Source organism: Fukomys damarensis, unplaced genomic scaffold (genome assembly GCF_012274545.1).
Source record: "Fukomys damarensis isolate Sample0158 unplaced genomic scaffold, DMR_v1.0_HiC HiC_scaffold_16, whole genome shotgun sequence".
In the NCBI taxonomy this organism is placed as follows: domain Eukaryota; kingdom Metazoa; phylum Chordata; class Mammalia; order Rodentia; family Bathyergidae; genus Fukomys; species Fukomys damarensis.
In genome coordinates this window covers 125,697,088-125,713,494 of record NW_022900928.1, presented here as the reverse complement: position 1 = coordinate 125,713,494, position 16,407 = coordinate 125,697,088, and the positions used below count along the sequence as shown (strand labels likewise).

The following is a 16,407-nucleotide window of genomic DNA, read 5'->3' as shown; positions in this document are numbered from 1 at the left end:
GGTCAACTGTCTTTGTCAATTGGGAGAATTTTACCTCTTTATGTGAGATGGTAAAGAAAGGTTTGCAGCCATTTGGAAATTTATACCATTGTCTGCCTCAAAGGCCTCAGAGTTGCAAGCAGCAATGTGTGCATTTATCAATTATTTCAGATTATCTTTTCCGATTTTTTTGGCCTCGTCTTCCAGCTGCCAACGATTAGAAGTGCATCTGGCAACAATTTCGGTTTTTCAAGTTACTCTGGCAGCACGGACTGGCTGGATCACCCTCCTATTTGGTTTCTTAAGATGAGAGATTAGGGAAAAGAATTTGGGAACAAAAGCCACCCAATTCCTCCCCCGCCCATTATAAACATGCTTTAGAACCTGGAAATAGTGCATTAGAGAAAAAAACTCACTGAACATCCTTTTAAGCCTATTCATGTGATTTCTTTGTAAATGCTTTCCCGTAGTAGTATTTTAAAGCTTTCATTAGCAGACTTAGAAAGGGCAGGGGGGCTTGAAGCTTCTAATTTCTTCAAGCAGTAGAAGTAACCTTTGAATGGAGCTTCTGTAGGTAGCATTACTTTGAGATCTGCTCAAAGATATGTGAATGTTACTGTCTTAATATTTAAGTTGTTCTTTTTGCTGTGCAGGTAAGCAAGTCTTTGTATAAAATTATATCACAGGGCATATTTTTAGCTTCACTACTGCTATCCATCCCTTTTCTTTCTGTTCTGGCATTTCCCTTTGCTATTTTCTCTCCAAAATAACTTTGTCTGTCTTCCCAAGATGCATCCTAATTGGCTTTAGCTTCATCCCTGGCTGGCATTTGGGCTGCAGATTCCTTGCTTGCAGGTTCCACTGTGAGTTTTTTTGGCTGGTATGTTTTCAGATATCAGGAGGAGGTGGCCTAGATTTTAATGATAGTGGTTACGAAAGAACTAATGATTCAGGGCTTGTTATATGTCGGGCACAGTGATAAGAACTTTTTGTTTCATCTCAATTATAACCCTATGCAATGGCTATTGGCATCCTGTGTTACAGATGCAAGCATGGGGGGTGGTTAGGGGTTAGAGAGGTAGGGACTTGCTTAAACTCATAGAGCAAATAACAATGAGAGAGGGAAGATCATGGAAGTTGCCTCAGTTGCACTTTGGTTTTTTTTTAGTACTGGGGATTGAACTCGGGTACTTGCCCTTGCAAGGCAGGCCACTGAACCGCTGAGCTAAATCCCCGGCCCTGCACTTTGAATTTTAACTTGGAAGTAAGTTTTGAGTTAAAATAGCCTTTAAAAAGTCTGATATACATGTAATTTTCATTTTCAAAGAACCATTTTGGGGTTGAATTTCATAAATTACATTTTGGAACTCAAAATGCACACAGGTTATTCATTTCGCACTCGGGTATTGGCAATTCAAGGGAAACACATTGGTTGCATTACTCCTTCCTTGCGAGTAAGAGTTACAGCTTATCTTCAACACAGCCCAATTAATATGGGTCTTGCCTTTGGCCTTCCAAAATCCAAGATACATGGCACTGTTTTCTGTGCTCCTTGACATTGGCTTGTGTTTAAGAATGACTCTCATAGCCCAGAAGTCTTTGTGACTTGCAGTTCTTAAAGAATTCGTAAAGTGAAAAGAATGAGAAATGTGGGTTTGAATACATTTGGACAATACTGCCATATACTTATATATTTATGACCAGTTGCAATTGGTTTCAGAGTTTTATCATTAGGTCATCTTGCCCTTTTTTTTCTTTCTGAATAATTATGTAAACTCCCAAGAATGACAGGTAAATTCTTCTCATTTCTCTCCCAATATTCTCCAAGCAAGGAGGAAGACAAAGGCAAAAATTTCTTCGTTTGTGATTTAAATGGAGGTTTCTTGGAGATCTTAGTGAGATGTGTTTCAGGGAGAAGGTCTTCCACTGAGTTTGAGCCTCACTAGGAATTGTTTGGGCGTGGCTTTATCCTCTGGTAGCACTGTTCAGTGACCCAGAGGAACCTATGGGAAAGGGACCAAGGCTGCACTGCTGAGGCACTTTGTGGTTTCCTTTAAAGATGCTTGTTCAGTTTGGTAGATGTTTCTTGCATTACCAGATTCTTCCATAAGGCCAACCACAACCCATGTTATCGGGGACTCCAGCTAAAGCTTGTGGTGAGTAGGAAATAGATTAAACACAGGTTTTCCTATTTCTCCAGCTGCCAAAAGTGATGTCAGTGGTGTTGATGATGCTTACCTCAGTTCTCTGCAGACCCGCGGCCGTCTGTGTGCATGTCTCTGTGCCTGGTTTGTGTGTTGTTATGGAAAATGAATGATGGCTGAGAAACAATTGAGAAGCCCAACAGTTACTCAAATGTGCAATGAGCTTGCTTTCTTGAACTGTTTTGACTCCTAGGAGATGGCAAAAAGGAGACATCTATTTATTGTTTAAGAGAAAAATAAAGGCAGTAGGTGTCTAATTACAGAAATGATATTACAGGCTTGCTTTTTTACTCTTTCTACACCACATTGTAAAGGAAGTTGTGATGTAATTTAGGCCTACTGGTTTGTTTCAAAGCCAGACCTACAAAACCTGTGTCCTGTGTTCTGACCATTACAAATAAAACCAAACCAAACATGAAAAAGTGAGGTGATAATGTAGTATAAACCTCCGAGCTGGAAAATAATTCATATAGGGGAGAATGTACTGCAGAAACACCCCCCAGTATATGCAAAAGGACTGATTTTTCTGACTTTCTTATTCAGGTTGGAGGATTCTACTATACCACTTTTGTGTATTCCTCTAACAGGTTTATTTTGGTTGAACTCCGGGAAAATTAAAGCTTCCTTCTCATGGTTATATGGCCAGACTTGAAATGGAGAGAGATTTTTTCTTCCCCCTGAATCTTTGTACCTTGATTCTGTCACGTATATGGGACATACAATATTGGTAAAAAGATAGATGGGAGAAATTTTGATTTATATGGGGTGGCTTTATGGCATGGACCCCATCTGTCTTATCAGCATGCTTTTTATAAGAACAGGAAGATTTCGGAGTGCATTTTCAGGTTTCCTAAATGCATCATTGATGGAACACTGTAATAATTGAGAGCTGCATGTTTTTAACTGAATTTATCTTCTCATCCCTGACCATCTTGAAACTTTTCCCGAACCTCCTTCTTGCCTTTCCAGCTGGGCTAGGAGAGACCCACAGTGTAGAAAGCTTTCATCCCAGGGGAGAGAGGTGACAGCTTGATGGTTGTCTCTTTGGTCACTCTGGGTCTTCTTGCCTTGTCATAAGATGTGTGCCTTTCTTCTTTGGTGGTCTTCTGGAGTCACCAGCCCTGCCAGAAGGGCTTTCACTGGGATAAAAGGGGTAGTGGAGCGAGATGGCCCTCACATGTTGGCGTCTCTCGCTGAGTTTCCTTCCTTGGCAACCTCATGCACACCAAGGTCTGGCTGGCAACCTTGTTCTCACCAGCGCTCTCCCACGTGACTAGCACTTGGCGAGACTGCTATTTAAGCTCCATGAAAGCACTGGCTTGGCTGGTCGGTTGCCCTTTGCCATTTAAGACCACAAAACCAAATCTTTCCAGCCCAGTCCTGGCCTGTTTTAAAAGAAATTGGTTTCCTTTCTATGGCTCATATGGCTTTCTGCTTTCAACATCAGGTTGCAAACACCTTGGTCTTTCCTCTAACTGTAGTCCAAACTTGATTTATTTGTTGATTTTGATGGTAATGATCCCAGAGCTTTAAAACTGAGAATACCTTTTTCACCACTTAGTTTGTGTCTTTCCCAAATCTCCAGTCTGTCCCCACACTCCCCAGCTTACCTTGTAAAGAGCAGAGTTCCTCCCCTGTCCCAGACTTGACCATCGCTAGATTTAGCTTTTCTTTTCAGGTGAGTGATTGTCATAGCTAATTCAACTGACTGTGAAAATGCTACCTCCTCCCTCAATGCAGGCACAGAACTCAGGTGGCAGAGCCCAGGCTCTAAGCCCCCAAATTCCTTTACTCTGGGCTTCATAATCTGTCACATAAATCAGTGGTCTCATTGATTCATCTGAGATTTTATAGTGTGAATGTTAAAATGAGGAATACCCATCTACTCCCAGAACAAGAAGGAACTTCAGACTGTTTTTTTTTTTTTTTTTAACTCACTGTGCTCTTTTGCCAGATTCAGAAATACTTAAAAACAACGAGCTCTTTGGGGGGTGTTTAATAAAATGCTATATGAATACACCAACATTCTAGAAGACACAATCCATTTAAATTAGGGGTGCCTTGAATTAGCTGCAGTGGCTTCAGGGAGGTAGTTGAAGAAATGAGTTGTAGTGGTGTGCAGATGGATAAAGTGGTGTGAAACAGGAAATGAATAGATCTGGGGAGATGTAACGGAGAGGCCACAGCACCGCAGCCAGCATCTTGCCAGTGTAACCCCATTCTCTGTGTTCTGCCATCCTCCACCTTTATCCTCTCCTTCTCTGTTGAAGGGAACCTTTTTCTCCTCTGAGAAGAATTCTTCCTCATCTGTGTTCTCCTGAAAATGTGCCTGCCCCTTTTCCCTTTAGAACTTAGGCTTTTGAAAACCAAATCCGGGAAGCTTTTTTTACTTTCCATATATAGATAGATAGATAGATAGATAGATATTGGGAAAGCTTTTTTTACTTTCCATCTATCTATCTATCTATCTATCTATCTATCTATCTATCTATATGGTCTTTCCCAATATTTCCCATATTACCCTGCATATATATATATTTGAAAACCAAATCCGGGAAGCTTTTTTTACTTTCCATATATAGATAGATAGATAGATAGATATTGGGAAAGCTTTTTTTACTTTCCATCTATCTATCTATCTATCTATCTATCTATCTATCTATATGGTCTTTCCCAATATTTCCCATATTACCCTGCATATATATATATATTGAATTGAGAAGATGAGAAAAGAATAGAATACTAAGAAGGTTTTAAAAATGGGTTAACAGGGGCCAGGGAGGTAGCTCTAGGGCGCCACACCTACCTCAAAGGTCTTGAGTTCGATTCCCAGTTCTGGGGGGGGAACGGGTTAACATTTTGAATAGTTTCTCTTCGCAGGTTTTTAAGAATGAGAAAGTTCTATGATTTAAAGATTATTTTCCTCTCCTACTCAAACATTTTTGACGTTAAGTGTAGACAAACCCTTCAAGCAAATAATGAAATTAGAACCACAGATAAATAGTGGTTTTCCTTGGTGCCAGCAATTACGAATAATGCTTAGTTCTTCTTTATATTTCCCAGTATTTTGTACATGGTCTGTATTATACTCAAGATATATCATTTGAAATGTCATGATATTTCATATATCATGAGATGTACTCAAGATCTCACTTAAAAAACAGCAACTATTTATGTGAAGTGAAAGAAATATGCTACTTTGATACATTTCTTTAAATGAAGGAATTTAATTTAAATGAATTTTTCTAGTTGAATCTCCAGTATGAGGTTTCAAACAGTGATCTCCATTGAAGAAAAGCCATCAGTACAGTTGTTTTCAAAAAATACAGTTGGTTGAGGAAGGATTTCTTTATGGCTACATTTTAGTATATGACAATAGCAAGCAATTTATAATATTGTACCGTAAGAATAAAAATGGCTAGCAGTGCCATCACCAGATATTTATTATTACATTGGATTTATGCAACAAATTGGCAAGTTGCGATATATGAAAATATAAGAGGAAAACACTTGCCACTGGTTTTGACTAAAAAATACATTGCTGAAAGGGTACAGATCCTCCCATCGAAAGCTATATCTTTAGCTTTTACATTTGAAACTGATCAGTAGGCTGAGACTATGGAAGAAACCAAATGCCTGATTTGTTTTTCAGCTCTGGTAGGCATAATTTAAGTAGGTAGAGTCCAGAAGATGTAAATTCCTACTGGACGCAATAATGTAATATTCCATAAGTCTCAAGTAACATTGCTCAAGTGTTGACTTTCTTGATAATGCTTTAAAAATTACACTTTTCATTACTGGCAATGGGATTAGGGGGTTTTATCTTACAAGAAGATACACACAGACAGGTACAATAGATACTGGTGTAGTGATCAAATTTTGTCAAAATGTAATTTCCTGCTACTAAATCTCATGACAGGTGCATCGCATTTCTGGGTTCAGGAGTTATTCCCCAGAGATATAGCTAGGGAAAATGAATCGTAGAACATCACCACTTGATATTTGCACAGTGTCTTGACCTAAGGAGATATTTTGCTTCTTTGCTTCTGGATTATGCACGTTGCAAATGAGCTTCTGTGTTTGTGAAATGCTGTAGCAATATTTGGCCCACATGGTTGGTGTCCATCAATTGCAGTTGAATAAAATGTGGCGAATGTACATATATCTGTCACCCTTTTTGGTGTTTGTTACAGTATTTATCATTTGTATTTGTCACTCATGGATATTTATTGAATTGAATGATGGCAGGAACCTAGTATAGGCCTTCCTTTTTTTCATTCTTTAAGCATATTTCCACATGGCAAAAATATATGTATATAAATCTTAGCTTTTGTTCAAATGCATTGCTTCATTCAACCTCAGCCTTTCTAGATTATGAGCATGTGGAGGCAGGGATAAAGGGGGATGAACTTAATTCCCATAAAGCATATTTCGAGCTCTGTTTACAAAGTCATTAGACTTCCTTTCCAACTAATTCATCAGAGTAACTGTCATGAACAGCTATGTTTTTGGAACTTCAGTTTGGAACTCTTTTGCTTTAGATAATACCTCACTGGGAACCATTACCCTGCTTAATCAGCCCCTTTATTCACCATATTTGGCTCTCAAAGCTTTTGGGCTGTCTGCAAAGATCAAATATGCTCTCCAAGGGCTACGGCTGGCTCCTATAGAGACCATTCAAAAGAATATGCCCAAGGCGGTTACAAAGAAGGAATGGGAATTTGAGAAGGCATTCCAAAAATGCTGCAGACAATGGCTGTATGATTGGAATGCGAGTGTTGCTCCCAAGGTGGCTGCCGGAAGAACCAATGGGATGTCTGTTCAAAACCCATGTCGTTGTATACACATATTCCAATGTGAAGTTCAAATTTTCTCTTTAGATTGTTCCAGGGCTCTGTCCCTGTCTATATCCTTCTGTTCCCACTCTTCGTATTGGCATTGCTGCCTACTTCCCCTCTTTCTTTCACTTGTTTATACATTCCTAAGTCTCTGAAAAACCAGTAAGTAGTATTTGTGGCTGAGACAAATGTTGATCACGATTTATGATAAAAGGCTTCTAAAAGCAGTAGGCTAAGGCTTTAGATGGAAGGTATACAATGGAATTGAGATGTCCTTTGATTTTGTGCTCTTTGAACATGGTTCTGGAAAATTACAGAGATGGATTCCTAGTGGCCCAAAGCAATAGATTTCAGCCTCCAGTGAGGCCAGATTTTCCTCTTTCTCCCAGGACTCCCAATCTCTGCTCTGAGCATCCATGCAGGTTGGCATGTGTAGTGATACAATTGGGTACAGTTTGTTCTTGTCCTGAGCTGTTCATGCTGCCTTCTGGATGAGAGTCAGATACAAAATGAAAAACATACCATGTGCCTTTTGCTTTCCCTCCATTTTATACCTGGCACTTTCATTGTTTGTCAAGGCTCTTTGATATAGTATGGCCTTTTTGCCTACTTTTAGGCCCAGAGCTCTGAAGCCATGTTCAAGCTGTGTATAGGTATTCTGGTAGGAACATTCCTGTACTAGTTCTGGAAAAACTGGAAAGGAGAGCCTAGAAATCCTTGCCTGTGGAGGTTCCCAGAAAGAATAGGCTTTGAATCTTAGAGACCACTGGAAGGAAATCCTTTATCTTTGGCAATTAAAGGGAAAAGCCGGGAATGGTGTGTGTGTGTGTGTGTGTGTGTGTGTGTGTGTGTGTGTGTGTGTGTGCTTTTTTTTTTCAGGGCTAGGAACTGAACCCAGGGCCTTCTCGCTCACTGAGCTATATTCCCAGCTCTTTTTAATTTTCTTTACTCTGAGACAGAGTCTCACTAAGTTATCCAAGTTGAGCTTGAACTTGTGATCCTAACTACCTTAGCTCCCAGAGTGCTGGGATTACAGGCATGCACCACCATATCTGGCTTGTTTGTTGATTTTTTTCACTAGGGGCTTTATGCCAAGGTTTTATTAGTAAGTAAAATAATAGTCTGTTTACCTGCCCTTTAGAGGCACAGTTAATATTTTAAAATAAACAGAAACTGCCTCATAAAACTAGTCCTCATTTGGTAAACTTCCACTCATTGGAAAACCTGTACAAGTATGTAAATCATGAATGCTGATGGATCAAACCCAGACTCACCTCCTTCAAATGGAAGAGAGATTAAAAAAAAAAATACATTGGTCAACAGTGATTGTTGTATTAGAAACCAGTGCTGCCCTTGTAGCTGATGTGGATCTTGTCTGTATCTCAAAGCAAGTCCTTGTTGTCCCTATAATTAGATAAAGACCTTTTGGCTCATCCATCAAGTTTTTTCAACATCAACCTAACCTAAATCTGTAGACTTAACTCTTTATGACCCTCTTTAGCAACCTTCCAGTCCTGCGAAGCTGCGACCTTCATTTGGCTGGTCCATGGGCTGTGCTATACCCCTGGGCCTTATTTAGTCGTGTGTCTACAGAGAGACGTGTGGCTTTCGTTTGGTCGGCTTACATTTATTGCCAGGTGCCAGGTCTTGTGCTAAACTCTGCAGATACAAAGCAACAGTGACACAACTCCTGTTTCCATGTCCCCATGTTACTCCTTTTCTTCTCGTTCAAGTCTAGTGTGTCAGTGAGGTATTTGCTTTATATTCTAAGCTGGAAGTGTTCTTCCCAGCCTGCGCGCATCCAGAGCTCTTTTCCCCCAGTGCATGTATCGTGAAATTCCCCTGTCTAGTTTGCATTCTATCTATGTATGAATGGAGATTGCCTGCCTAGATTCTAGAATTGCTAGAAGGCAAGGCTTATAGCAGAATTTAACTTTGAATCCTGCATGGTACTTAATGCGGCCATACTCTCATTCAACAAGTATTCATGATTATCTTACTTTGTGCTGCATACTGTTCAGAGCACTCTATAAATATTGATATGTAATAGATAACTTTTGAATGCATGAAAAATATGAACCTTTGAAGGATCATCTAATATAGGACTTGAAAGCAGAAGATGTTTTATGAGGTTGAAAAAGAGGCTTTTCTCTGAGGGCCGTCTTGAATTACAGAGAGAAATCTGGTGCTTCTGCCTAACTTGTTTCTATTAGACCTAAATCCGAATCCTTTTCTTTTCTTATTTAATGATTAATGAAGTCTGCTTTGCTTGCATCTCTTTTTGCATCTAAAATTCTCATGTCACACAATGTCACATTAAAAATTGATTTCAGGTTTTGTAAAGTTAAACTCTGCAACTTCAAATGCTAAAATCTGCAGTTGACTTTTAACTGAAAGAAGACTGGGCAGAGACTGACAGGGGGGTAGCCTGTTCACATTTTGTAGTGGGTTTACACAATTACTGAGGTGAACCTTTTTTGCTTCAATTATAACACCAAACAATTTTCTATTTCTTTTTGTTTCTAAACCTCTGAAATGTCCACATCACATTGATTTGTTTACTGATTTAATATTGACTACTTTTAGTGTGTGATTGCTTTACACGCTTGCATTTTGAAGGGGAAAAAAAAGTTAAATAGAGGTTGTTGATTTTATTTAGGTACACAGTACGGTTTGTGCTCATGATGTCAGTTTATCTGGTACAGCCCCCTTTTAAAAGGAGAGCTTCCCAAATTCTGGCTGAATGTACACACTAAGGTGGTGATGATTTTTTTTTACCTTTTCTTTTCCAGAATGAAGACCTAAATGACCTCAGCAAATCCTCCTTTAACTCATGGGTACCCAGACTATTTCATGATTCACAACCAGGACCTCACATCTTCCTCCTCGGTAGATGGTACGATGCATCTGTTTCAGTTTGTTTACTTTACACAATCCTCAGGAGTTCGTTGACTGAACTGCAAGTTCTGTATTGTGCCAAGCAAAAAAGCACTGTGACACCAGAAGAATGAGTCTGCGTGAACTTCGTCTTGAACCTTAAGGACTTAGCTGGCCACGATGAGCTAATGTGCGCACCCACCATCATGCCCCGGGAGAATGCGTTTCCTCTCATTGCATTTACAAGATATGTTTCATCTGCTACTGAAACTGTTTGACAAAGCATCATTGTAAATTATTTCATATAATACTGTTCACGTTGGGTGGAGAGAGTATTAAATATTTAACATAGGGTTTGATTTATATGTGTAATTTTTTTAATGAAAATGTAACATTTCTTACAGCACATCTTTTTTTTGCGGGGGATGTGGAACTGAGGCATACAATGTTCAGTTGTAAAGAGTGGAGCAAATGCTTTAAAGAAGGCTTTTAAAAAGAGTAGAATAGGGTACGATCCTCGTTTTAAGATTGTAATTCAGAAAAAATAATATACTAAGAATCATAGTGCCATAGATGATTCTCAATTGTATAGTTATATTTGCTGATATATCTCTTGTAATATAAACTTGATGTTGAGCTGAGTTCCTTACAAGAATTAATATTAATTTTGTATTTTTCCTGTAAGACAATAGGCCATGTTAATTAAATTGAAGAAGGATATATCCTACTGGGGTGTTTTCAGGTGTCAGCTTAAAATTGGATATTGAGTGGAAGAAGAGGAAATCACAGTCTTCCATTGTATATATTGTAAAGAGAAGGCAACCTGGGTGATCCCGTCAAATCAAAAGCTCTCTTTGGAATGAACAATGTGGGTGTTTGTAAATTCTGGAAATGTCTTTGTATTCATAATAAACTAGATATGTTGAGCTTTTCTTCTTTCCCCTCCCCTCCCCAACTTCTATAAACTTTCTGCTCCATTCCCATTTCTTTTCTGTGCACACATTATGATATTTCATTTCCTGCATTATTATGAGAAGGATTTTAAGAAAAGCTATTGCTTGCTAAACAGATGTTGAAGTTCCAGGGGGGGAAAAAAAACAAACTTAAAAAAAAAGTCATGACCATGGCTACATGTTAGTGTCTTTAAGACCCTTATCTCATGTGTTCTGAGAAATTCCAGTGTTACATTATTTAACTGAATGTAATTGGCCCATTTGCCCTGGTGGATGCTGGCCTATTAGTGCTTAGTTAATAAAACACTGTACAGAGAGCACATAAAATCATAATGACCTGCTATCGAAACATGAAACTAGCAGTGAAAATGTTAATCCTCTTCTTGTTTGGAAAGTGTACAGATCTTGGAATTTTTCCTTGTAAAATAGAAGCAGCAGTGAACACATTTAAAGATACTGCCTGCCAAATTTTAAATCTTTTCTGCCGGAAGCCTCCTAAGGGTTAAGTGAATTAATGCTCATATGAGGCTCCCTCTGAGTCCGTGTGAACTCTTTATCAGGCATTTCCAGCCTTGCTGTTGAGAGGAGCAACATTTTCTCCCTGGGAAGGATTGAGCCCTGAATTGAGGCTATAGGGAAGGGGCCAGGGTTAGAGAGCACTGCAGTGGCTCCTGCCCTGATCTACTCACTGGGGAGTGGAGACAAATGGAACCCCTGTTCCGCTAAGACCTGTGTTACTGCTTATTCAACCAGATGGCATGTACCTCACAGATTGTTGTACAATGTTCATTGTTGCGGATTTTGATCATTTGCATGCTCATCAGCTTCTAAAATAGGTCTGTAGTCATAAGAATCCATTGTTTTCTAGGAACTTGCTGAGTCACATCATTTCCTATTAGCACAGAACACCATCAGTTTTCAATATCTGATATGATGTTGTTTTTTTATTCCTTTGTAAAAAAAAAAAAGACTTTCTTAGCCAAACTAACTTTTACATTTTTTAAGCATTCTGATTCACACTCTTGCTAGGGTAAGAATGCGAGCTTTTGGGCTCTCTTCCATGGAGGACTTAAAGTAAAGGGAAAAAGTCAGTCCCATGTATTTTCCTATAAAGCTGGTTATTATTTCTCAAGGAACCTAGACTTTGAATATGTTTTGCCAGGATACCTCTGCATGTGGAATTATCAAATCTTTGGTGAAAACAAAAATGAACAGACTGGAAAATCCATCTCTTGGTTTCTGTATCTGACATTTTGTTGAGTGAAATACCATAAAGGTAGATCTTAATTAAGTTGCTTCTAGATGTACCCAAGCTGGGTTTGATGGCAGTATCAAACTTTACTGATTTAAAACTGGAAGTTGCTGATACTCAAGCCAAAAACCCATGCACAAGCTACTCGAACAGTTTACTTTGAACACATCTGCTGCTAAGTCCTTGTGCGTGGTTCCTATTAAAGACAGTTGGCTGTTATCTATTTCAAAGTATTTGTAGGCCAGCCAGCAGCTTACATTAATGTGGCTTCTAGTGACCTCTGGTTAACCTAGAAGTTAGTGGTTTTTCTTCACAAGACTAACCTTTCACAGAATTCTTCCTCAGAAATTTAGGCAGAGTTTTAAAATTCTCCATTGTGAAAAGCATAAATGTTTCATGGCTTTGATGATATCTTCATTCTGGGCAAAACCATAGCCCAAGAACCAGCTGGAAGTAAGGAGAATCCATTAATGATCAACCACTTGAGTTAATAATGACAAATCAGTACGGTTGTTACGTGTGTAGCTATTTCTTGCTAACTTTCAAAGGTCAAGGACTCTCTTGACTAATCTAGTAACTAGCAAAAAAAAAAAAAAAAGAAAAAGAAAAAAAAAATTTCAGAATCATCTAGCCAGAAGTGGAGGGTTTTTTATTTAAACATTTCTTTGCCTTGTCTTCTAGCAGTTTTAAAAATGTGAGGCAAAGTACTAGAGAGCAATTTTCTTATATACTATACTGTAAGAAACAGTATTTTACAGTACTGAATCCCTGTTGTATTCATTCTTGCATCCTGAATGCAATATACCATGTAGTTGGAAACATCCATTTTATTTACTACAGGTGGTTTAAGGATGGAGGGAGGAAACTCATTCCCCCATTGACAATAAGAGCCATGAACAGTAAGGCTATGAGGCACTGTGACATTGGTGACAGTGATTGCATATCCAGTCTCTCACTGCTCTGGCAGGTCATTCTGTAGGTCACTCAGAAACCAGATATGGAGAAAGTAAGAACTTGATTGCGATGGTGCAAAGGACCCTTTGGAAGGGCATGCAAAGGAGAATGGGTGGGGACCGATGACCAACTCGATGACTTCTTTGCAGCGACTTGATAGGGGTTAGTATTCCCAGCACTGAGTGGATGTTAGTCAGAGGTGGTGCCGTGTTCTGTATGTGGGCTATGAGAAACTTGAAGGAAGAAGCATGCTCTTCTGGAAGTGTGTGCAAGCACGACCTTGCCTGGGCTGAATCAAGTACCTTCATCCCGGCTGTATGCGTAAGAGTAAAGTCAGTAAACCACCCAGGGTTTAACGCTGATGCCTTTAGTCATTTCTAAAGCCAAGCTGAGAGCATTTCTGAGGTCCTTTCATACATAGCTCTATAAATCTGCCTGCTACGTGTCGCTACAGGGTGTGTGGCTCAGGCAGCTTGGGTGTCGCTCACTGCTTGCAACCAGAGCGTCAGATTAAATGCTGGGGGGAGGTTGAGTGATATCGGAAATGTTCGGCCCTACTCTTAAAAAGATTTGCTATTCACAAACAGCATGTAATTAGCTAATACGAATCGAAAATGTGTGACTTCGATGGAGCCTTGTTGTCTTCCTTTCCTAGCTTGTCACTGGCGTTTGTGATGTACACACCAAGAGATCCGGTGTGTTAGCCTTTCATCGTTCACCTGCCATTGCAGTCTCTCAGTGCTTACGCGGTTCTTTCCCCCAGCGTTCACCAAAATGCCATACAATAGAATGAATTCACCGCACCGGAAAACGTGTCTGTATTTGTGTAGACGTCTCGAGTGCATTTCTCTTTTCTGTTTAGAACTTCGCCATTGATCTAAGAATGTAGTTCCCGGAACGATTTTTTATTTTTCCTTGAAAACTACTTTTCTTACACATCTTGGCTACAGGGTGGGCCAAATGAACTATATATTATATATTTTCATTTATTGTGTGTGCAGTTTGGTTTATCATCTGAAGATGGTGGTGCTGCTCATGGTGCTGCTTCATCTGTGTACAAGAGACCAACGCATGGTCTGTATTGCTACCAAAACATTTACTGTATATATGTGTATAACATACGTACTATGTATATATGTAATGGGTACCAGGCCAGGTTTATATTTTTTATTTAGAACTGTTTCACTTTTCCAAGTTTTCTTTATAGTGTTGTGCTCATTTCACCCCCGCCCCCGAATCTGTCTGGTACTTAGAACTGTAGTGTCTTCATCGTTAATTAAAGAAAACTGTTAAATGAATTCGCGGATGTGGATGTTGGTGATCCTTAATGTCTTTGATTATGGGATGTCAAACAGAAACTGGGCATTTAGGCAGGTAAGAGAAGCATATATCAGTTAACATACTTTCACGAGTGATTTTGGAACAAATAAGCTTGCCTCACCCTATCCTTTTTCCTTCGTATCTTAATGGCCAAGTGTATGGAGAAAAAGACCTCTGAGGAAGATTTTAAGATGCTTTTAGTGGTGGTTGGTACTAAGGGAGAGAAGAGCAGGGAGGAAAAATCGGTCCTCTCCACTAAAAGATGTATGTTCTGTTGACATGCCTTGGAGCATTGATCTTGAAGGCATGCACAGATTCCCTGTTGAAATGTAGATTGCTATTCTGGATCTGGGGCCTGGCCTTGGAGCCTGCATTGCTATCCAGCTCCCAGGGGCCAGAGCCACCAGTCCTGGTCTGATGACACTGGATAGTAAGGTAAGGCATGCTCACCCCTGGCTACATGTTGCATCATTTGGGCAGCTTTTAAAAGTGTCAATGGCCAGGCCAACTCTGGAGATGCTGGTTTAACTGGTCTGGGGGTGGGACCTGAACAATCAGTGTTGATTTTTGTGTTCCCCAGGAGATTGTAGCAAAGGGTCAGATCTGAGAACCACTGCTGGCAAGTGTTACCCAAACTTGTCTGATGATTAGAGCTTCTTATTAGAAATTCTAATTCCCTGGAGTGGTCTGGGAATGATTTTTTTTTCAGCAACTGACTATTGCTAGGTGAGTTTGGGAAATCCTGACTTCTGCACAAATGGAGATTTTGGGTTTCTTTCAGCATAGAAGGAATAGTGATACCTAGATTTAAAAAAAATAATTAATCATGTTGCCAATATAGAAACAGCCTCACTCCTTTGAGATTTCTTGCTTAAGTTAAAATGGAAGATGATTTATATGTCCTAGGCTTCAAGGCTAACTCAGGTTGTTACAATTTTTGAAGCAGATTCAAGATTAATTTTTTATTTTAATTTTTAAATGAGCAGGATGCTCCACCAAAGGCAGAAAGACTAACTTTTCCATCCTTATTTGGTGCCCAGGCTCAAGGGCTCTCCCTCCTGTCTGGCAGTGTAATGATTTTTTTTTTTCATTGTTTAGAAGCAGCACACACCATGATTTAATAAATGCGTGAATTATTGCTTGACCTTTATTTTATTCTACCTGCCTCCATATATATTTTAAAAACCAAACCAAACCACCCATCTCTCCCTCTTAGTGACTACTCTATCTCTATCACCTTTGAAATTACACACGAGGGCCCTCTCTCTCCTTTGAGTGTGTACTTTCACAGTCTGCCTAATAAATCCCTTTATCCTCTTACTGACGTGTCCTGAAAATCCTTTTGCTGTGATGGCAGTCAGTGAGCCTACAACCTGTCCCAAGGGTGGGCTGAGTCAAAGTTCTTTTTCTCCGCTTTGGGGACTGCTCGGACTTGTCTGTTGATATTTCTTGGGTGAGCTGGTGGCAGGAGGTAAAGGGGAGTAGCAGCAAGTCCAGCCCTAGGCTCTTCGGTTTTCTCTTATTTCCCCAAACCCTTGCCCGCTGTGCTTAGCTCCTTCTTTCTTTTCTGTCTCTATTCTCTTTCCTGTTCTCTTACTTTCTCTGCTCTCTCTTCCTTCTCTCTCTTCCCTTGCTCTTTTGCACTCCACTCTGTGGTATCTCTTTTTCCTCTCTTCTCCCTCTCTCCTCTCTCTGTCTCTCTTTCTCTCTCTCCTCTTTGTCTCTGTCTCTCTCCTTCTCTCTCTGTCTCTCTCACCTTTCTCCTTCTGTCTTTGTCTCATTGTCTCTTTCTCTCCGAATCTCTGTCTTGCTTTCTCTCCTCTGTCTCTGTAGCTTTGGGTCTTTCTTCAGCAATTACAAGCTTCCATGTCCCTAGAATATTACATATAAGCACACCAAAGATATAAAGTACTTGCTCCCTCTAACAAGAAACTCTCTAGAATGAGTACTGGCCTCACTAGATACCCGCTCAGGCTAGCACAACCCATTCCTGGATCAGATGGAAATAAAACTCGCTCACCAGGGAGACA

At 39.8% G+C, this 16,407-nt stretch overlaps 1 protein-coding gene across 1 annotated transcript in view; it reads left to right on the top strand.

The window, feature by feature from the left end:
- Positions 1 to 14,325, top strand: part of Irs1 (insulin receptor substrate 1) — a 56,337-nt gene extending 42,012 nt beyond the window's left edge. Inside the window, exon 3 of the mRNA XM_033764662.1 lies at positions 9,814 to 14,325. The gene's annotated coding sequence lies outside the window, so the exon portion shown is untranslated. The remainder of the gene's footprint in view (positions 1 to 9,813) is intronic.
- The last annotated feature ends 2,082 nt before the right edge of the window (positions 14,326 to 16,407 follow it).